This window comes from Camelus bactrianus, chromosome 8 (genome assembly GCF_048773025.1).
Source record: "Camelus bactrianus isolate YW-2024 breed Bactrian camel chromosome 8, ASM4877302v1, whole genome shotgun sequence".
Taxonomy (NCBI): Eukaryota; Metazoa; Chordata; class Mammalia; order Artiodactyla; family Camelidae; genus Camelus; species Camelus bactrianus.
In genome coordinates this window covers 47,018,278-47,037,017 of record NC_133546.1, presented here as the reverse complement: position 1 = coordinate 47,037,017, position 18,740 = coordinate 47,018,278, and the positions used below count along the sequence as shown (strand labels likewise).

The 18,740-nt window shown below is 33.3% G+C and overlaps 1 protein-coding gene across 6 annotated transcripts in view; it reads right to left on the bottom strand.

Moving 5' to 3' along the window:
• Positions 1-18,740, bottom strand: part of ATG5 (autophagy related 5) — a 103,486-nt gene that overhangs the window by 24,897 nt on the left and 59,849 nt on the right. The gene's annotated exons all lie outside the window — the stretch shown is intronic.

Genomic DNA, 18,740 nt, shown 5'->3' with positions numbered 1-18,740 from the left:
TCTGAAATATGTAATTTTTTTTTAAAAAGAGAAAAAGATAAGGCCATTTCAGGCAGACTACAGCATCAATCCTTCCTTTTCATATGCCCCCTCCCCAATAAAGTATTCAGAGGACAGATGGAATATAATGGTACCTGTGAGGAATTTGTGGATAAGAGAGAAAAGTGGGCTACAAACTTAGCAGATAAAGCTTGGAATGTCAAATGTAGTGGAATTAGCAAAGGCTTGGTTGGAATCCCAACTTACAACACAATTGATTGTGTACCTATGGCAAATTAAATCAATCTTTGGGAGTCTGTTTCTAAATTTGAAAAATGGAAATAATATGTATTTTTGAATGCCTACTGTAACAATTAAATAAGATGAGATACATAAAACACCTAATGCAACAGGTGCTTAACAATGATTAGTTCTTTTCATTCCCCCTTTTAAAATCACAGTTAAATGTGGAGCCAAAGAAAGGTAAGACTATTTAGTCTTTACAGAACCAAGAACAGAGAGAATAAAAAATAATTGGTATTCAACCATCACTTCCCTTTGAAGTCTTGTTAATTAGAATTAAGTATGCGGCACAAAGAAAAAGAAAATAGGGGTTTACACAGGATATGCTGCCAGACTTTACCAACAATGACACATGATATGTGCTTCAAACTGTCACATGCATATTTGGCCTAAGATATATTCATGCATGTCAAATTTTGTATCACATGCTTTTCAAAAGAAGCCTCATGTTAAAATTAGCTTAAGAATATACACAATTACAATACCTCATTAAGTAAAAAAAAAAAAAAAAAAAAAAAAAAAAACAGGCCATTTTCAAATGAATGCTTTCAGACCTTTACAGTAAACAGTCCTTTTGGTGGTGGGAAGTCGGGGGACAGGGAGGACAGCGGGTGGGGAGTCTGGGCCACCTAAACAGACTACTTTTATCCTTTATGTAGTGAAATAGGAGACTTGAAAATAAGCACTTTCTGTAGTCTTGCTACCAGAGTCTGAAGTCCACTTTTAATATTCCCGACAACTCTAAAAAATAATAATTAACATCTGAAAGGCTGTCATTATTATAGTCAGGGACACTTAATCCTCAAAGCAGTAGTGTCTTAATTGAGACTATGATTAAATGAAAGCACCCATCAGAATTATATCCACACATCTGGTTTGAAGTTTATGTTTTGTCTTATTTAAACTGTTATATTTATTACAATTCTGTCTAGACAATGTGAGATATATTTTGCTGCATAAATAGTTAAGGTAAATTTTTTTCAAATACAGGCAATGGGTTTATCTTCCTTATATTCTTTCACTGAATAAAATATGTTACAGGGAGGTACTATTTCCCTCTTACTCAAGATTGAGATCAGTGATGCTGTTTATCAGCCAATTTAAAAACAAGTTATATTGCTTTAAATTTTTTTTATCTGAAATTATTAGCAGAGCGGCCAAATGAGAAATTTCCTATACAAGTGTTAGGATTGATGTGCTTAATGGTAATTATCTTACTTCTTCTAAGATTTTTCCCAAAAGATTTCAAAATCATACCAAGGGAATCATAGTTTAAATTTCATTATCTATAAGAGCCTTAAAACACCTTTGCTAACTTTATCCAAAGCCACACTAAAAAGGCAGGCTACCACAAAAGTAATGTAATTAATAAACTGTTTTTGACTGAAGAATCAAAGGACACTTTTATATACGGACTATTTCTATCTTAATGGTATACTTAGATAACTAAGCAGTATTCTTCAATATAGAAATCAGAGTAGCAGGAAGAAACATCTAAGTAAAAGTGGTTATACTGATCTCAGAACTGAAATTCCTTCTCTTAATGTCCAGCCAAGCATCTTATTCAGTAGGAAAGTGTTTCAAAACTTGGGCTACAAGATCCTCAGCCTTTGAGCAAGGTCTGTGGGCTTTACAGTGAATACTAAATAAAAGTTCAAGATGGTAATGTTGATACTTTGTTGACAGAAATAATTTTTAATAATTTATCCCACTTAACAATCAGCAAAAGCAGATTTGATAAACCTTGAGTTTTTAGAAGTAGCAAATAAAAACAAGTGACAAATATTTTATAGCTCTCACTGTTGAAGTAATCTGCTGATTAAGAAATTGAAAAAAATAACACTTCACTAAAGAATACACGAAAAGAAGCAATGTAGTAGAACTATAAAACTCTTAAAAGAAAACACAGAAGGAAATCTTATGGCTCTGAATTTAGCAAGACAATCTGAAAGCACATGCAACCAAAGAAAAAATAAGCTGGACATAATCAAAACTAAAATTCTTTGTACTTCAAAGGACGCCATCAAGATAATGAAAAGAAAACCTACAGTATGAGGTTTCTGCAAATCATATATCTGATACAGGATCAGTATTCAGAAGAAATAAAGAGCTCTTACAACTCAATAGTAAAGACAACCCAATTAAAAAAGAGCAAAGGATTTGAGGATATTTCTCCTAATATGATATACAAATGGCCAGTAAGCATATGAAAAGATGTTTAACTTCATTAGTAATTAGGGAAGTGCAAATCAAAACCAAAATGATATACCCCTTCATACCCACTAAGACGGCTATAATTAAAGCAAAAGAAAATAACAAGTGTTAGCAAGGATGTAGACGAATTGGAACCCTCATACACTCTGGTGAAATACAAAATGGTGCAGATGCTTTGGAAAACAGTCCGGCAGTTCCTCAAAAGATTAAACACAGAATTACCATATAACCCAGCAATTCCACTTCTATGTATCTACCCAAGAGAACTGAAAGTATATATCCACACAAAAACTTGTATATTAATGTTCATAGCAGCATTTATTCATAATGGCCAAAAGATAGGAACAATCTAAACATCCATCAATCGGTGAATAGATAAATAAAATGTGTTATCTCCAAACAGTGGAATACTATTTGGCCATAAAAAGTAAATACACTGAAACATGCTACAACATTGATGAACCATGGAAATATAATGAAAGTGAAAGAAGCCAGATACAAAAGGCCATATATTTTATGATTCCATTTATACAAAATGTTCAGAATAGGCAAATCCACAGAGAAAGAAAGTAGATTAGTGGTTGCCATGAAATGGAGGAAGGGGGAATTTGTCATGGGCTGGAAGGAAGGAAGAAAGAGTGATTGCTAATGGGGTGTGTGGTGTTTCTGGGGTGATAAAATGTTCTGGAATTACATAGCAGTGATGGTTTCACCGATTTTGTGACTGTACTTTCAAAAAAATCAATGATTAGTATACTTTAAAAGGGTGAACTTTATGGTATCAAAGTTATACATCATAAGCTGTTATTAAAGAGAAGACATAAGGTAGAAAGTCCTCATATGGGAGGATGGTAGGGGCAGTCCCTCTGCAGGGATAACCCAGATTCATCATAGTTTGATTTGTAACTATTCATCATACCATATTTGTTTCATGAGTTAAAAAAAATTATATTCCCCCTCAATTTTAAAGGCAGTCAAGAGCCCCCAATAAGGATCAGAAAAATACCCCTGCCCTCTTCAATTCAGAAAAATTACAGATTTTTCTGTAAAAAGTTGTACAACAGTGTTGCAATTTTAAAGTTATCTGTGGGAATTTAAATAACTTTGCCTTAATTGTTCAACAAAACTCATTAAAAATTCATGTTCTGATACTTAAAATAAAGCTAAAAAGTTTTGAAATTACAAAACCTAGTACAAGGGGGAAGGAAATTTACTAAAATAGGTTCAGAATTTATTAATAAGGGGTTACATAAAATAGAATGAATCTATCTTACCAAATACAGTGTCTGGATCATAAAAAATGTCCTTATTGATAAACAGCTGCCCAGCTTGTGGACTCATTATGTCTGCTATTTCTGAGCTTTCCCAGAACCCTGTCCACCAGTCAGGGTATCAAAGGACTCCTCATCTACTTCCTTCCTTCCCACTAGCTTGGAACCGCTGATTCCCACCCACACTGCAGTGACCTGAATGGAGAGGAGGGACTCTTCCGTCTTGCATATTCTTAAGTTGGAATCTGGATTGATAAAGGAATGATGCTCTAAATGCAGGTTTACAGTACTAATATCACAGTTAAATTTCACTATTAAATATGTGGCCTATCCTATGAATTTTTTTTTTAACTTAAAATACGAGTCCCCATCTCCTTTACAAATTCAAATTTCTGGAATACAATATATGAAGAGAGGACTGTTTATAGAATCCAAAGTAGGTATCCCAACAGAACTTTATTTCAAGATAACAATCCAATTTCACCAATTCCGCAAGTCAAAACTACAAGTTTCTTTCCACAATGGAAGATTTAAAACAGCATAAACATTCTGTTATTTAGTACACTGAATTGGGGATTTTAAAAACTTCATTCTAAGAGGACTGTAGACATCAAAGACTAATTCTTGAATAATTTAAGTGACAGTTTATCCATCTGAGAAATGGAAGACCGCTGAGGCAAAAGAGAATACATTGTGGCTAAAAGCTATTATCACTGCACTTTTTTAAAAAGCCCTCTTAGGAACCAGGTCTTAAAAGATCATAAATTTGCCTTCATAAATAGTGATCAGCTGAACTACAAAATAAGTGAAAAGAGTGTGGTATTCCAATTTAAAATATAGTTCTTAATCTAAGGAATTTTATTTATTGTTCCAAAAGCAGATCATTATTCCCCAGAATTAATTACAATTAAAGGAAATCATCTTTACACAGAACATGAATTTCAGTAATATTTAATGTGAGCATTGTTAAAACATTCCAAAATAATAAAACTATTCAATTACATGTGATATGACTTTGGAAGGCATGGAAGTAAAAAGTTTTAAAAACTTTAAAACTATAATGTGTTAGACGGAAAAGCAAATTTGTTAGTTCTACTCCATTAAGGATTCATTAAGCAATGCAAAATCCAGAGTTCATGTTACACTTTGATGTGTAGATCCTTTTGAAAGCTACTCTCCCCTGTTTTATATGAAGCATCTGTAGCTAAAATGAACACCTAGTGAAGAGTACGGATGCTGCATTACATAAGAAGATGTCAGAACTGTCCCAAGCTGATTCTAAGTTACTTTAAACATGTATGTGGAGTCAGAAATTAGCTATGGCTTACTTCTTAGAAGTAACAGATAATTACCTTCATCATGATGAAAAGGATTTTAAATGTAAGCTAATAGAGGTATTTTTCCTTTAGCAAAGCTCTGCTTTTAAAAGTAAACTTCAAAACTTTAATTAAAATAGGAAATGCTTTATTACATAGTAAAAACACTTTTCAGATTAGTGAGGCAGAGAAAAGGAAGGATTCTGCAAAAGAAAAAGAGGGGCAGAAAGATGAAAAACACAAGAGGAAAAGAAGAGAAAGAAGAAAGACTAAAAGGACAGAAGTGCCTAGTGAAATGTATTATTTCTTTCAAAAACTAGCAGGAGAAATTCTTTCCTTTCATACACATAAAATAACAAATGTTCCTCCTATCTATGCTTTGAAAAATCTAGACAAAATATTAAGAATACATACTACATTGGATCTCTGCCTTTATTCTTGAAGAATGCTGTTTCTTAACATATTAATTTTCTACATTTCAAATGTAATTTCCATTTACAATGATGTTTTGAAGACAAACTTAATATGGTGTAAAACATGGTTAATAAAGTTCAATAATAAGTAACATATCTTAGTTTGACTTCTCAAAGTTTTGTGCACATTAACTCAGCCACATATCTAATACACAAATCACTCATCAGCAAACTCAGTAATTACTTGAAATCCTCAGCACCCTAATTCATGCAATTTCACAACTAGTACAATTTTAATTAATTCATGTCGTGTACATTAAACTGTCACAACATATGCAGATAGGTGACTTTCATGAAAAGAATACACCTAAGGTAGACATATGGTCTACTCAAATATGGTTTCCAAATGTAGATCCAATTCTGTTGAACTTAACTGTGATCAGACTCATCTTCCATTGACAGAGACCTCTCCCTACCCTCTACTCACTTTAAGAAACACACTCAAACAGTGGCTCTCTGAACCAGCACTGACATTCCTTTAAATTTACAGGGTTTTTTGAAGCAGATCTTTGAGAGATAGGCCCTATATGAGACAAGATATAATCTGTAAAATGCTTCCAAAGCAGCAAAAGATAATGCAATTGACTGCTTATATTAGATTATTTATTTCTGAACTGAAAATATTTTAATGTATCACAATCAATCTGCAAAAGAAGCAACTTGCCTAGCTAAACATTTAAGAGATTTCAAATAGGTATATATCTGTATCTATCTGAATCTATATATAATATCAATATAATTGATGCACACATCAACATAGCTATACATATATATCTGTACTTAATCATCTCCTTAGCACTTGTCTTATAATTATAAACAACCCACATGGATCATGAAGCAAAAATATTATATAAACCCCCAAAAAACCTTGAAAATTAAAAACAAAATTAAAAAAAAAAACAAAAGTAGTATGACCCAACAACTAACACACATACTTCATCAAAGAGTGTGATTCCAGGATATAAAATATCAAAGAACAATTTCCAGGCTCAGGCCAGAAATACAGAATATGATATTAGCCTTCATATATATGTATTTTTTAATTGAAGTATAGTCAGTTACAATGTATCAATTTCTGGTGTTGAGATTCGCAAATGTTAGTCACTATATATATAAATAGATTTAAAAAAACAAATTTCTTCTGTATAGCACAGGGAACTATATTCAATATCTTATAACAACCTTTAATGAAAAATATGAAAAAACATGTATGTATATGCATGACTGGGACATTGTGCTGTATACCAGAAATTAGCCTTCATATTTTTAAACTGGTTTTGCCTTCTAATATTCCTAAATAATCATCTCTATATTACCTACTTGAAATTATTAGTAAGAAGTTATTTTAAAAGTATGAGTAATTAGACCAAAAGCAATTCTCATATTTACCCAAAAGAAGGAACCACTACTAAGAATCAAAGCCTAGTAATTCTGTTCTTAACAGACAGGTGTTATGTGTTCTGGCATGTTATATGAAAATCATTTATGAGAAGAACAGAAAAAAAATCAGAAAGTAGTTTTCACTATTGGAACAGATAAATGATTAAGCAAATTTTCTTATACCATGAAATTGTCAACAGATTAAATGGTTACCCTATAGGGGCATCACTTCTGGATGCTAGCATTCTCTGAGATGGAAAGGGACTGAAAGAAAAATGTGATAATAACACACACCCAAATGATCTGGGTCTTAGAGATCTTTTCGGAATGGAGGCTTGAAGGACTAAACGTTCTCTAGACAGGGCCTGAGCTTAGGCTTGCAACTGCCGAGACCTCATTAGGCCACCAGTAAATCTGGAAACTAAAACCCATGTCAGAAAGATGGGAAGGCTGTAAATCAATCATTAAAGCAGCAGCTGACCCTCCTAAGGTGTAGTTTATCTCTGGCAGAGGGCTGACAATTCCTCCAAGAAAGTCAAGTATTAACTGTAATCTGAGGTGCTTTAATAAATAAACAGTAACAAATCAAGGAGTAAAATTAATTTGAAAATATTTTTTTAAGAGAGTTATACACTAAGATCTTATTTTGTGATATAAATACTGCTGAATACCTAGGTATGAAACAGCCCTGTTTTCCTTTTAGCTAAGTTACAACTTTTTAAGTCATCTCACAGTTAGCCTAAGCTTTTTTCAAATTTCAAACTGACCAACTGGAGTCTAACTTATTTTTACCACATCTACTCATATTCTCAAAGAGTGTTCAAGGAGAGCTGAAAATATCAAAAGGAGATATTGAGAAAGAAAATACATACCAATAACTGACAGTAAGGTGAATTTTTACATGTATTAAAATATAATAAAATATAAGCATCTTATTGCAACCAAGAATTTTTTTGTGGAGGGATCTAAAAAATCACTTTTAGTGAAATAATTAAGACCATCTTATCATAATCTATCTCTGTTTTTAAAATGAGGTATTTAATATTTCAGCTCTTAAAATTATCCCATAGTACTACATGCTTAAACATGAGGAGTGAAGTTCATTCTATTCCTAAATTTGAGAATTCATGTTTTAATGTGATCACAAAAAATTGCTTAATTGGTCACTGGAAAAAAAGAACATTCTGTAAATAAAAGAGAAAGAAAACTGTACAATTTTAGCTATCTGTTTCAATCTCTTCACACTAAAGGGAGGATGTTATGTTTTTACTTTCTGTCCGTGCATTTTCTCTATTAGAAGAAAAAAAGGACTGAAGGCAGAAAGCAACAGAAAGGGTGGAGTAATAAGAAGCCTGATGTGTGTAAAAACTGGAAAACAGTCTCATATGGAAAGTTATGATAGAAAGGAATAAGAAAATAAAAGTAATGAACTTAACAACGTATCAGAGGGAATAGTGATTAAGAGTGAGAGCACTGAAGCCAGACTGCCTGGGTTCAAATCCCAGTTCTTCTACTTACTGTGTGACTCTGGGCTATTTTCAATAGCCAAAGACAGTAACAGCCCATGTCCCAGAGGGCTACAGTGGGGATTAAATGAATTAATACATGTAAAATAGCATTTAAAATAGCACCTGGCACACAAAGTACTCAGTAATATGTTAGCTATTATTGTTATTTGTCTATAGTTTACTTTAATTACCAGCAATATTTTTCATTCTTGAAAATATTACATGAAACATTAACCTACTTAATATAACAAATTAGTAATGAGAAAATGCTGACTTCATTTAAAAATAACTTAGAAGTTTGGGATGATATTACTAATTTGTATGTTTTAACCTCTCTAACAATAAATTAGGGACATTTGTCATTAGATTATCTGTGTTATTTTGGAATTAATGAACAAAGCAAAATTTTAAGAAGCTCAAATATATATCATTTACTCTCATCCAATGTTTTAAAAACAAAACAGTAAATCATCTGCATCAAAAAGTTCCCATTTCTATAAAAGATAATTTAAATATATATATACGTATATATATATATGTAATATATCTCTCTTTTTTATATATATACATATATATACCCACCCACTGAATAAGCTTACAATTAAGGGTTGCTTTCATTTTTCAAAAATCCACCCAGGAAGCAATTTAAGTCTAAAGCAATCTCAGAGAGTAGTAGCTAGCTTATCTAGCAAGGGCAATCAAAACTTGCTGTGTTGGGCTGCCCCCTACAGGCCTCAATTTATCAAATTTTTTTTTTAAAAGGTGTCTAAGTAGGGAATATCATTAGAATTTTATATTAAGAATATTAATACTAAAGGAAAGTATTTATTCATTTATTCATTATAGCAGGAAATAGTCTCTGAGAAACATCTATAAATATACAGAGAAAAATGAAACAATTCCTTGACCTCCAGGAATTCACAGGTTACATCATACAGAGAAATTAGACTTCAGATCCATGGTAAAACACTGCAAAATGGCTTAAGAAATGTCTATATTACAATGCTGCGTGTAGAAAAAGAACTGGGTTGGAAATCCAAGACTCAAGTTCTACTCCTGTCTCTGCCATCAAATATCCAGTTGAACACTGGGCAAGAGTTTTATGCAAGCTGTCTTATTTCTAAAATTAGGGGGCTGAATAGATGATTCCTAGGGTTTCTCCTGGCTCTAATATTCTGTAATTACATTTTCCATAATAAAAGGTAGAAGGAAATGTTCAGGGAAAGAAGATACAATTTCTACATGGTATGAAGGGCACATACGGAGAAATCAACAAAGACTTCCTGGTGGAGCTGACATTTGAGTTAAGTTAAGAAGCATTCTGGGAGTAGGCGCTATGCCTAGGAAAAGTGAACAGAGTAAGAAAATAAAACATCAAGCAAGTTTTGGAGAACAGCATGTGATGTTATTTGGTAGGAGTCTAGCCATTTTTTATGGAAATCAACCTAACAGCAACTAAAAATTAGTGCAAATGGCAAGAAGGAGATAAATGCAATTCTGGTATTATACAATTCAAAGAAACTGGTCAAAAGAGATTCCAAGGTATTAAGTCTAGGAACTTGAAGGAAGGTGGTAAAGGAATACAGGGAACTGAAACAGAAAGAGTAGGTTACGTGAGTATTTGGTTAATATTGACAAATAGATTTTGGGGATCAGAGTTTCACAGAGAAGATTATGCCAAGACTAGAAATACATTGATAAATGTAGTGAACCACTTGTCACATATGTTCTACTAGTCATAAAAATTAAGAATATAGGGAGCATGTCAATCCATCATCATCACTGATAAAATAATTCACAGCAAAATTGTAATGATTTAAGCCAATAACATCTAATAATAATTACAGCAAATAACTTGCAGATTATTTGCGCCAGGCACAATACTGTATCAAAAGTATTACATTTAATTTTCATAATAACTCTATGAAATATTATTAACCTTATTCTACAGATGACAAAATTGAGGTCCAGAGAGGTGAGGTGAATGCCCCAAATCACAGCTAACCAAAATATAAGCTTTTAATTGCCTAAATGAAACTTCTCCATCTTAACCACCTGCTATATTAATGAACATTACAGAATCAATTCTTACAAATTTTTCAAAGTTTTGATTGGGGAACCTATGTAGAAAAAATTCTGAAATAATCAAGGACATACTTTTACAAAAAGTAATAATCTATCATTTATACCAATATTCATGTTCTTAAGCAATACAGTTAAAATTTTTGTATTTAGAAATAATTAGAAACAGATTTTCTAAAACTTAGAAAACTCCACAGTCTTTATTCTCTTTCCCAAATTTCCACAAAATCCACCTATCTAAATTAGAGGGTTAAGAATCATTAGAAGTGGTGCTGTCATCAGAAGTGGTGAAGTAAGGACTTCAAATATCCTCCTTTCTTCCATAAAAGCAATGAGAGCACTGGCAAAAATAGTCAAAAATCTGAACAGATCTCTAACAAGTAAGAGATTGAATTACTAGTTCACTGCAGCATTATTTACAATAGTCAAGATATGGAAACCTAAGTGTTTATTGATGGATGAATGGATAAAGAAAATATTTTTATATAAACAATGAAACATTCAGCCATAAAAAATGAATGAACTCCAGCTATTTATGACAACATAATGGACCTTGAGGACATTACTCTATGTGAAATAAATAGAGAAAGACAAATACTGCATATCTCACTTACATGTGGAAACTAAAGCAAACAAACAAAACACCAAGCTTGTGCATACAGAAAACAGACTGGTGGTTGCCAGAGGCAGGGCAAGACAGGGGATAATGGGGGAAGGGGGAGGGCGGGGAGAAATGCGTGAAGGAGGGGGATCAAAAGATATAAACTTCCATTTATAAAATAAGTAAGTCATAAAGATATAATGTACAACATCGTGACTATAGTTAGTAATACTGTATTGCATATTTGACAGTTGCTAAAAGAATGGACCTTGAAAGTCCTCATCATGAGGGAAAAAATGCTGTTAACTGTATGCTTAAAGAAAAAAAGAGTATTTGAGTACATTCCATACAACTTTTTACATTCAAGGCTATATGACAATTCTTTGTTCCACAATCAAGTATCATTTATTCTTCTTTAGAATCTTTAAGCTCACTCTTTACAGTATGTCATTGTAGTTGTTTACTGTTATCTATAGTAACCTCTTCAATTCCTGATCAGTACTTTGTGGTTATAAAGGAGTTTAAGATTCCAGACTACACTGGGGAAAATAATAGTTAGGCATACAACAAAATTAAGACAGGCTTGTCTGATAACTATATATAACACTGTAACTGTTCTTGTTCTATTCTAATTATTGTCATGATATGACTACAAATTGATGACCAAAATACAAAAAAGGATTAAAAAAAAAACCCTATCAAGTAAAATTAGAAAGATATTAGTTGCAATTTACACTGAGGGAAGAGGATAAGGAATAAATTCAAACCAGGCAAGAAGGAATTTTTTAAAAGGTTAAGGTAAAAACAAAGAACGATAATAAAACAAAACAACCCCCCCACCCCAAACCTAAGCATACCACAAGAACCTAACCTAGTAAGAAAGAGGGGCTTAAACTGATTAATCTACAGCTTGGATATAACCATCACATAAGAAATTCCCAGGACCCTCTCAGTCCATAATCTGATTGCCTAATTTTAAAACTCAACTCTGTTGAGGTATAAAATTACATACAATAAAACAGACACATTCTAAGTATATAGTTCAAAATGTAACAAACTGTTAATAGTTTTAAGGCCATCACCCCAACCAGATAGAGGATATTTCCATCATCTCCCAAAGTTCCTTCTGGTTCCTTATTAATCCATTTCCACCTTGTCTTCCCCATTTGTGAATTAAGAATTAGACAATTTTCCCAAAGGATTACTGCTATATAATTCTTTATATGAAAAATAACATATTAATAACTATACATGGAGAGGATTCTGGGAGCATGGAAGTTTAATGCTTCCCTGCATCCCCACTATTCCCAAATCTACCTCCTACCCAACACAGCAGCTCTCCCGAGGTAAAGCACCTGCTGAGGTGATAGGCAGGCAGGACCTATAGGGGCGAGCTACACACCTCTGTTGACCTTCCCTTTCCTAAAGTTCATAATCATATTATAAGACGCTATACATTTTCTTCCCTGAGATGCTCTGTAACTACTTTTCTTCCCTGTAAGATGAAACCTACAAACCATTCCCTGTACCCCTCCAGTCTTCCAATCTACACAGACCTTCACTTTTACTTCCTGGCTTCCTAACACCTAAAGTAGTTTAGTATCTTCAGTTTGGGACTATTATTAGATTTTTCCTTGTGGATTCTATCTTTCAAGGATATTTATATAACATTTGTATTTCATATCTCAAATATTCTGTCAATATCCGAAGTATCAATTCCTGAGAGGGCTCTTGATAGAAGTCTCTCTATTCCCTGGTCTCTTTCCCTGCCTCAAATGTGAAAAGGGTTCAGCCTTTTTTTCCAGCTTTTCCTTAGCCTTGGGGGATCCATAGGCTCACTAGTCCTTAGGCTGATGTCTACTCAGGGAGGAGAACATTGCAGAGGTTTGTGCGTAAAGCAATTCCACTTCTGTGTATGTGTCCAAAAGAATTGAAAGGAGGGTCTCAAAGAGATATTCCTACACCTATTGTGATGGTTAATTTTATCTGTCAAGCTGGTTGGGCATGGTGCCCAGATATTTGATCAAATATTATTCTGGAGGTTTCTGTGAAGTTGCTTTGTGGATGAGATTAACGTTTAAATTGGTAAATTCTGAGTAAATCTGGTTACCCCTCATAATATGAGTGAGCCTCACCACATCAGCTGAAGGTCTAAAACAAAGATCGACTTCCTTAGAGCATGAAGGAACTCTGCCAGCAATCTGCCTTTCAGCTCAAACTATTACTCTTCCCTGAGCCTCCAGCTTACCAGTTCATTCCCTCTCTCTTACCCCACATCCTGTTGCTTCTGTTTCTCTGGAGAACCCTGACTATTACTCCCATGTTTATAGCAGCATTATTCACAATAGCCAAAAAGCAGAAGAAACTCCAGTGTCTGTCCATCGATGAACAAAATGTGATATATAAGTACATGCTACAGTGCTACAACATGGATGAACCTTGACGACAATATGCTAAGGGAGGTAGGCAGATCACCAAAACACAAAAACAAGCAAACAAAAAACCTCCATCTTTAGGATTCCACCTGTATGAGAAACCTAGAATACTCAAATTTATAGTTGTTGTTTAATGAATATAGAGCTTCAGTTTTGCAAGATGAAAAGTATTTTAGTAATTGGATGCACAACATGAATGTACTTAATGCTACTGAAGTATATACATTTAAAAATGGGTGAGACAGTGAATTGTGTGCTATATGTATTTCACTACAACTAAAAATTTTTAAAATAAAGCCACTATAAATAACTTCCCCCCAAACTAAGTAACATACATTCAGCTGTACAACAGAGAATATTTACATTCTATCCTGCTAAAGTTTTTTTTTAATCGAAGTATAGTTGATATACAACGTTGTGTTAGTTTCTGACGTACAGCACGGTGATTCAGTTACATACATACACACACACACACACATTCTTTTTCATTACAGGTTATTACAAGATATTGAGTATAGTTCCCTGTGCTATACAGTGGACCTTGTTGTTTATCTATTTTATATATAGTAGTTAGCATCTGCAAGTCCCAAACTCCTAATTTATCCTCGCCCCCCACTTTCCCTTTTGGTAATCATAAATTTGTTTTCTAAGTTTGTGAGTCTGTTTCTGTTTTGTAAATAAGTTAATTTGTATCATTTTTTAGATTCCACAAAAAAATGATATCATATATTTGTCTTTCTGTCTGACTTACTTCATTTAGTATGATAATCTCTAGGTCCATCCACGTATCCTGCTAAAGATATTAAATATCTCTAAACAGTTCAAAATGTATTACAAATTACTCAGTGTTTCTCTTTTTTGAAATGACCAAAAGAAAAAAATGAAATTAAAACCAGCAACACTCAATTTACAGCCTAACAAGTTCCTCTTCTTGTTCTCTGGTCTTTCTGCTAGATGGTATTTCAAAATATCAACTAAAATGGAAAACAATGAAAGAACAGAATTATAATTTCTCACCAAAACTGCCACAATCTTGGAGGAGGAGGAATCTTAGCAAATACTGTCATAAATCCCCATGCATTTCTATTGTTCTCATTTTTTTAAATTCATAGATCCACATTTCTGAAAATAAACGGAGTCCAAAATTTTGGCTCATTCCTCAGCCTAGGAAGTGTCAAGTTAATCTCTGACATGCTGGTTTCCATTTTTCAAAATGTACTCTTTTCTCCCTTAAGCTCCTAAGTATCTATATTCGTAAATATTTTGGCATATTAATACAGAAGTTAAATATATTTGCTTAAGTAAAATGACTAGTAAATTTCCCAACTGAATTAAAATATTAATGGAGTTTTATTGTCATAAGTGAACTATTATATTGAAATACTAAGGAAATAACAAGAAAGAGCAGAATTCTGAAAATTATGAAAGAGAGCAAAACTAGGTTAAAATTCTAATTTATTTTACTATCACATAACTTACGAACAATTTCTTCCAAAGACAAGAAGGAATCATTTTAACAGTATCAGAGAACAAGCATTGTTTATCAGCTTCATGTTTTTGTTTAAAACTAAAAATAATATTGATGTTCCTAAGAGGATTCTCTGAGTTTATTTGTAACCTCTAGAACAACATATAGAATAAAGTAGGTTGATTATATAATCTTTATTGAATAAATATGAGTAGATATTTAAATTATTAAAAATATGTATAGGATAAAGAAAATACTCCTTAATATGGCCTGACCCTTATCTTTGCAGCCTTATCCTACCCTCAATTTTGTGCTCAAAACCATAAGCTGTCCTCATACTTAGCACATCCCTTCTGCCTACAGAAGTTGTCTTATCACTCTTTGCCTACCTTAATTCCACCCATTTGTCACATTTCAAGAGATGCAATATTTCATCAAAGAAGCCTTCTCTGTCCTGCTAAACCAGATGAAATTCTCCTTAGGGGATTAGGCTTTATTGCACTTTATACCCCTCCTTTACAGCACCAATCACAGCTGGATTTAAAATTTGTCTGTATACTTAATTGATTAATTTCTTTCCACTTCTAGATTATAAACTCCATAAAGGATGATTGATTACAGTATTAATTCACCACTTGTATAGAACAAGGGATGACATGCAAACATCTGTGAGCAAATGAACTTGTTGAATGAATGAATGAGACAAACTTTGCTTGCATGAAGTATATTGGTAGGATAACATTTATAAATCCATTGCTCTTGAAAAACAGAAATTACGTGCCTAATTTTCATTCTATAACCTAAATATCAATGCTGAGGACTTTTGACAGTCATTTTACAAATTGTTTTAACAGATATCCTCATTAATCACCATCTGTTTACCTGTGCTATTCTAAATAACATTTTAGTTACATTTTTGAAACACTTACTGTCATTAACCTCATCTCTAGAATACTGGCTATTATGAAGCACCTGGATTTCAGGAACACAGACCTGAAACTCACACACCAAACTAAACTGTTATGTAAATGACAGAAATGACACATTTTGGTCTGTGATGGCTCTCTAAACTACTTTTGGATCTATTTTACTTTTACCACTAAAATTCTGTCAGTGGATTATAGTCATTTTGAGCCCATGACAATTGAATGACAGATGAAAAAGAACTAAAGTTTCAAACAATCTGTACAAAACTCAACCTTTAAAGAATATCAACAGTTAGAAATTTTTTAGGTTTCTATCAACTTATTTGGTAAAAGTGAACTTCATTTCATGTGATAATTATGTCCTGAAAATTCTGCAAAATTAATTTTTATAAATAAAATTGTATTTTATTTTTAATCCCACCTAGGTCTGGATTCTAGTTCTTCCATTTTTCATGTATGTGCCCTGAACAAGTGATTTAAAGTCCCTCAGCTTCAGTTTCCTCATAAGTAAAATCAGATAATGATCCCTACATCATAAGATAGTTTTGAGGCTTTGAAAGACAAAATAAGCCTTGCTCAAATGTGCTCAGCGTACCTTCCTTTATGCAGAATTCTACTAGGGTTCTGGGGGAAAAAAAGCTTAGCAAAATTATGCCTTTCATCTATCTTATTAATAAACCTGGATTTTCAAGTTTTATTTAAATTTACTTACTAATTTAAGGTCTCTTACAGTATAGAGATTTATATCCAGAATATCAGAGAAATGAAAGGTACAGATTAATCAAAATGCCACTTAAATAAAAGCTACACTTAATCAGTGGAATATCCCGACCATACAGACTAATCAGCTGTAAAGGAGGCAGCATCAGAAACCTGGTATTAGCTTCAGATCATGTAATTAGGAAAACAGAAAGCAATCCCATCTTCCTTTGGTCAAGGTATGAATGAAGATCCAAAAGTACAAAATAGGGAAACGGAAACAGCCAGCAAGTGAACAATGAGCAGAAACTAAGATTCCTAAAGTTTTATATGTATGTATCTCACATCTAAAATTTTAATCAAATTCAAGTAAGAACCAAACCAGATAGGGGTAAAGCCAACAGCAAGCTTTCACAGGTGAATAAAGATCAATGAAGAGAACCAATAAAGCCCTCAGGCTCCACCTCCCTGATTTGAGGAAAAACTGCCAACTGTCTTGACAGAGGCAAGACAGGCAGCAAGCTCTGCCCTAACAAGAGTCCCCACCTGGCAGCCAGGTTTTGTCAAGCAAATTTTGAGAATTCTCCAGCTTCCCACTTTCTATCTAATTATAGGATTTTATGAAAACCATTCTCTCTCACACATACACATTCTCTTTCTCTCCTCCCCTCCCCCATATTCTCTCTCTAAATCCTTCCGTGTTATGATACCACAGTAAGAGGTATTGATACATCTGACAATTGGCCCCAGTAAAGAATGATAAATACGAAAGAGAAGATCTCCATTCTGTACATCTGCACTATTATTCTAGTAACAATAATCCCTACATTAAGTAACAGTATAGCACACTTTCCCTAAAAGAGCTTAACGCATTTACCATCTAGAAACTACAGTACAGTTAAATATCTATGTCACAACCTAACCATCCAAGTAAGAGTTGGGAGGTATACATCTCAAACCAGTTTTGGAACTCCTCTTTTGAGAATGTCTTTCTGAGTCTGTGATACATTTTATTCAACTAAATTCCACAAATAAAGCACTTTGCTAGACTCTGGGTATGCGTTATGGTACATTACTGTGAAGCCCATGATCTAACAGAATAGCCCCAAACCAGCTATTAATGACTGATGAATGATTTGGTGAATTAACAAATATTCACAAAATTTCAAGATATATCATTTTTAGAAGTGATTAAAAGTCACAGTGACAGCCAGGAGTATAAAATGTTTTTTAAAAAATAAGAATGTCACTGATCTAATTATATAAACCTGTTATATGGCTCCTTTAAGGAACAATTCCAACCAGATGTATAAATTCTCTCAGTCATGCCGTTTTCATTTTGTAGATGAGGAAATGAAGACCCAGCAAGACTCAGTAACCTCCAGTGGCCACATAGCTAGTCAGTGTCACACTTCCCACAGAGCCTTAGAGGTCTCCCTTCTAGTTCAGGGCTCCTGATAGGAAACTCAACTTTTTTCAAGGGAAACTGCTTTAGCCTTTATGTGTCTCAAATATTTTACAACTTTCTGAGCTCAAGAGAGGTTTACACATAGTCACAAATTATCAGACTAGGAAAATGAAGCAAAAAGAAGTCAAAATAATTTTCTACTAGATGAGTAAGACAAAATTATGATCTTGATCTGTCATACACTATTTTTTTCAATAAATAACCTTGATTTACATATGTTTCTGGGACTAACTAGACTGGGAAAAGTCACTTGTTTATAGTATCAGAGCAGAAACAAGAAGGCACAGCATCACTGAAAAGCAAGAAGGTACAATGGGGCAAATCAAATTTCTCATCCCTCTGCACATGTCCAGGTTAGTGCTGTCGGGTATCGACCTTGAGGTTACAAATAAGTTTTAGCAAGCAGACAAATCTGTAAGTACAGAATCTGCGAATAAAGAGGATTGACTGTCTATGTATCAAATATTTCAGTGCAGTCTCTGATTTGATTGCCACCAAAAGAGAGAGAGAGAGAGATCTGGAAAGCCCTAATAAATACTATTCAGTTACTATGCAAACTTAAAAAGAGTTTAGACTAGAGTGCTTCAAGAAGTAAGATGGCCGAGGCTTTTGTAAGT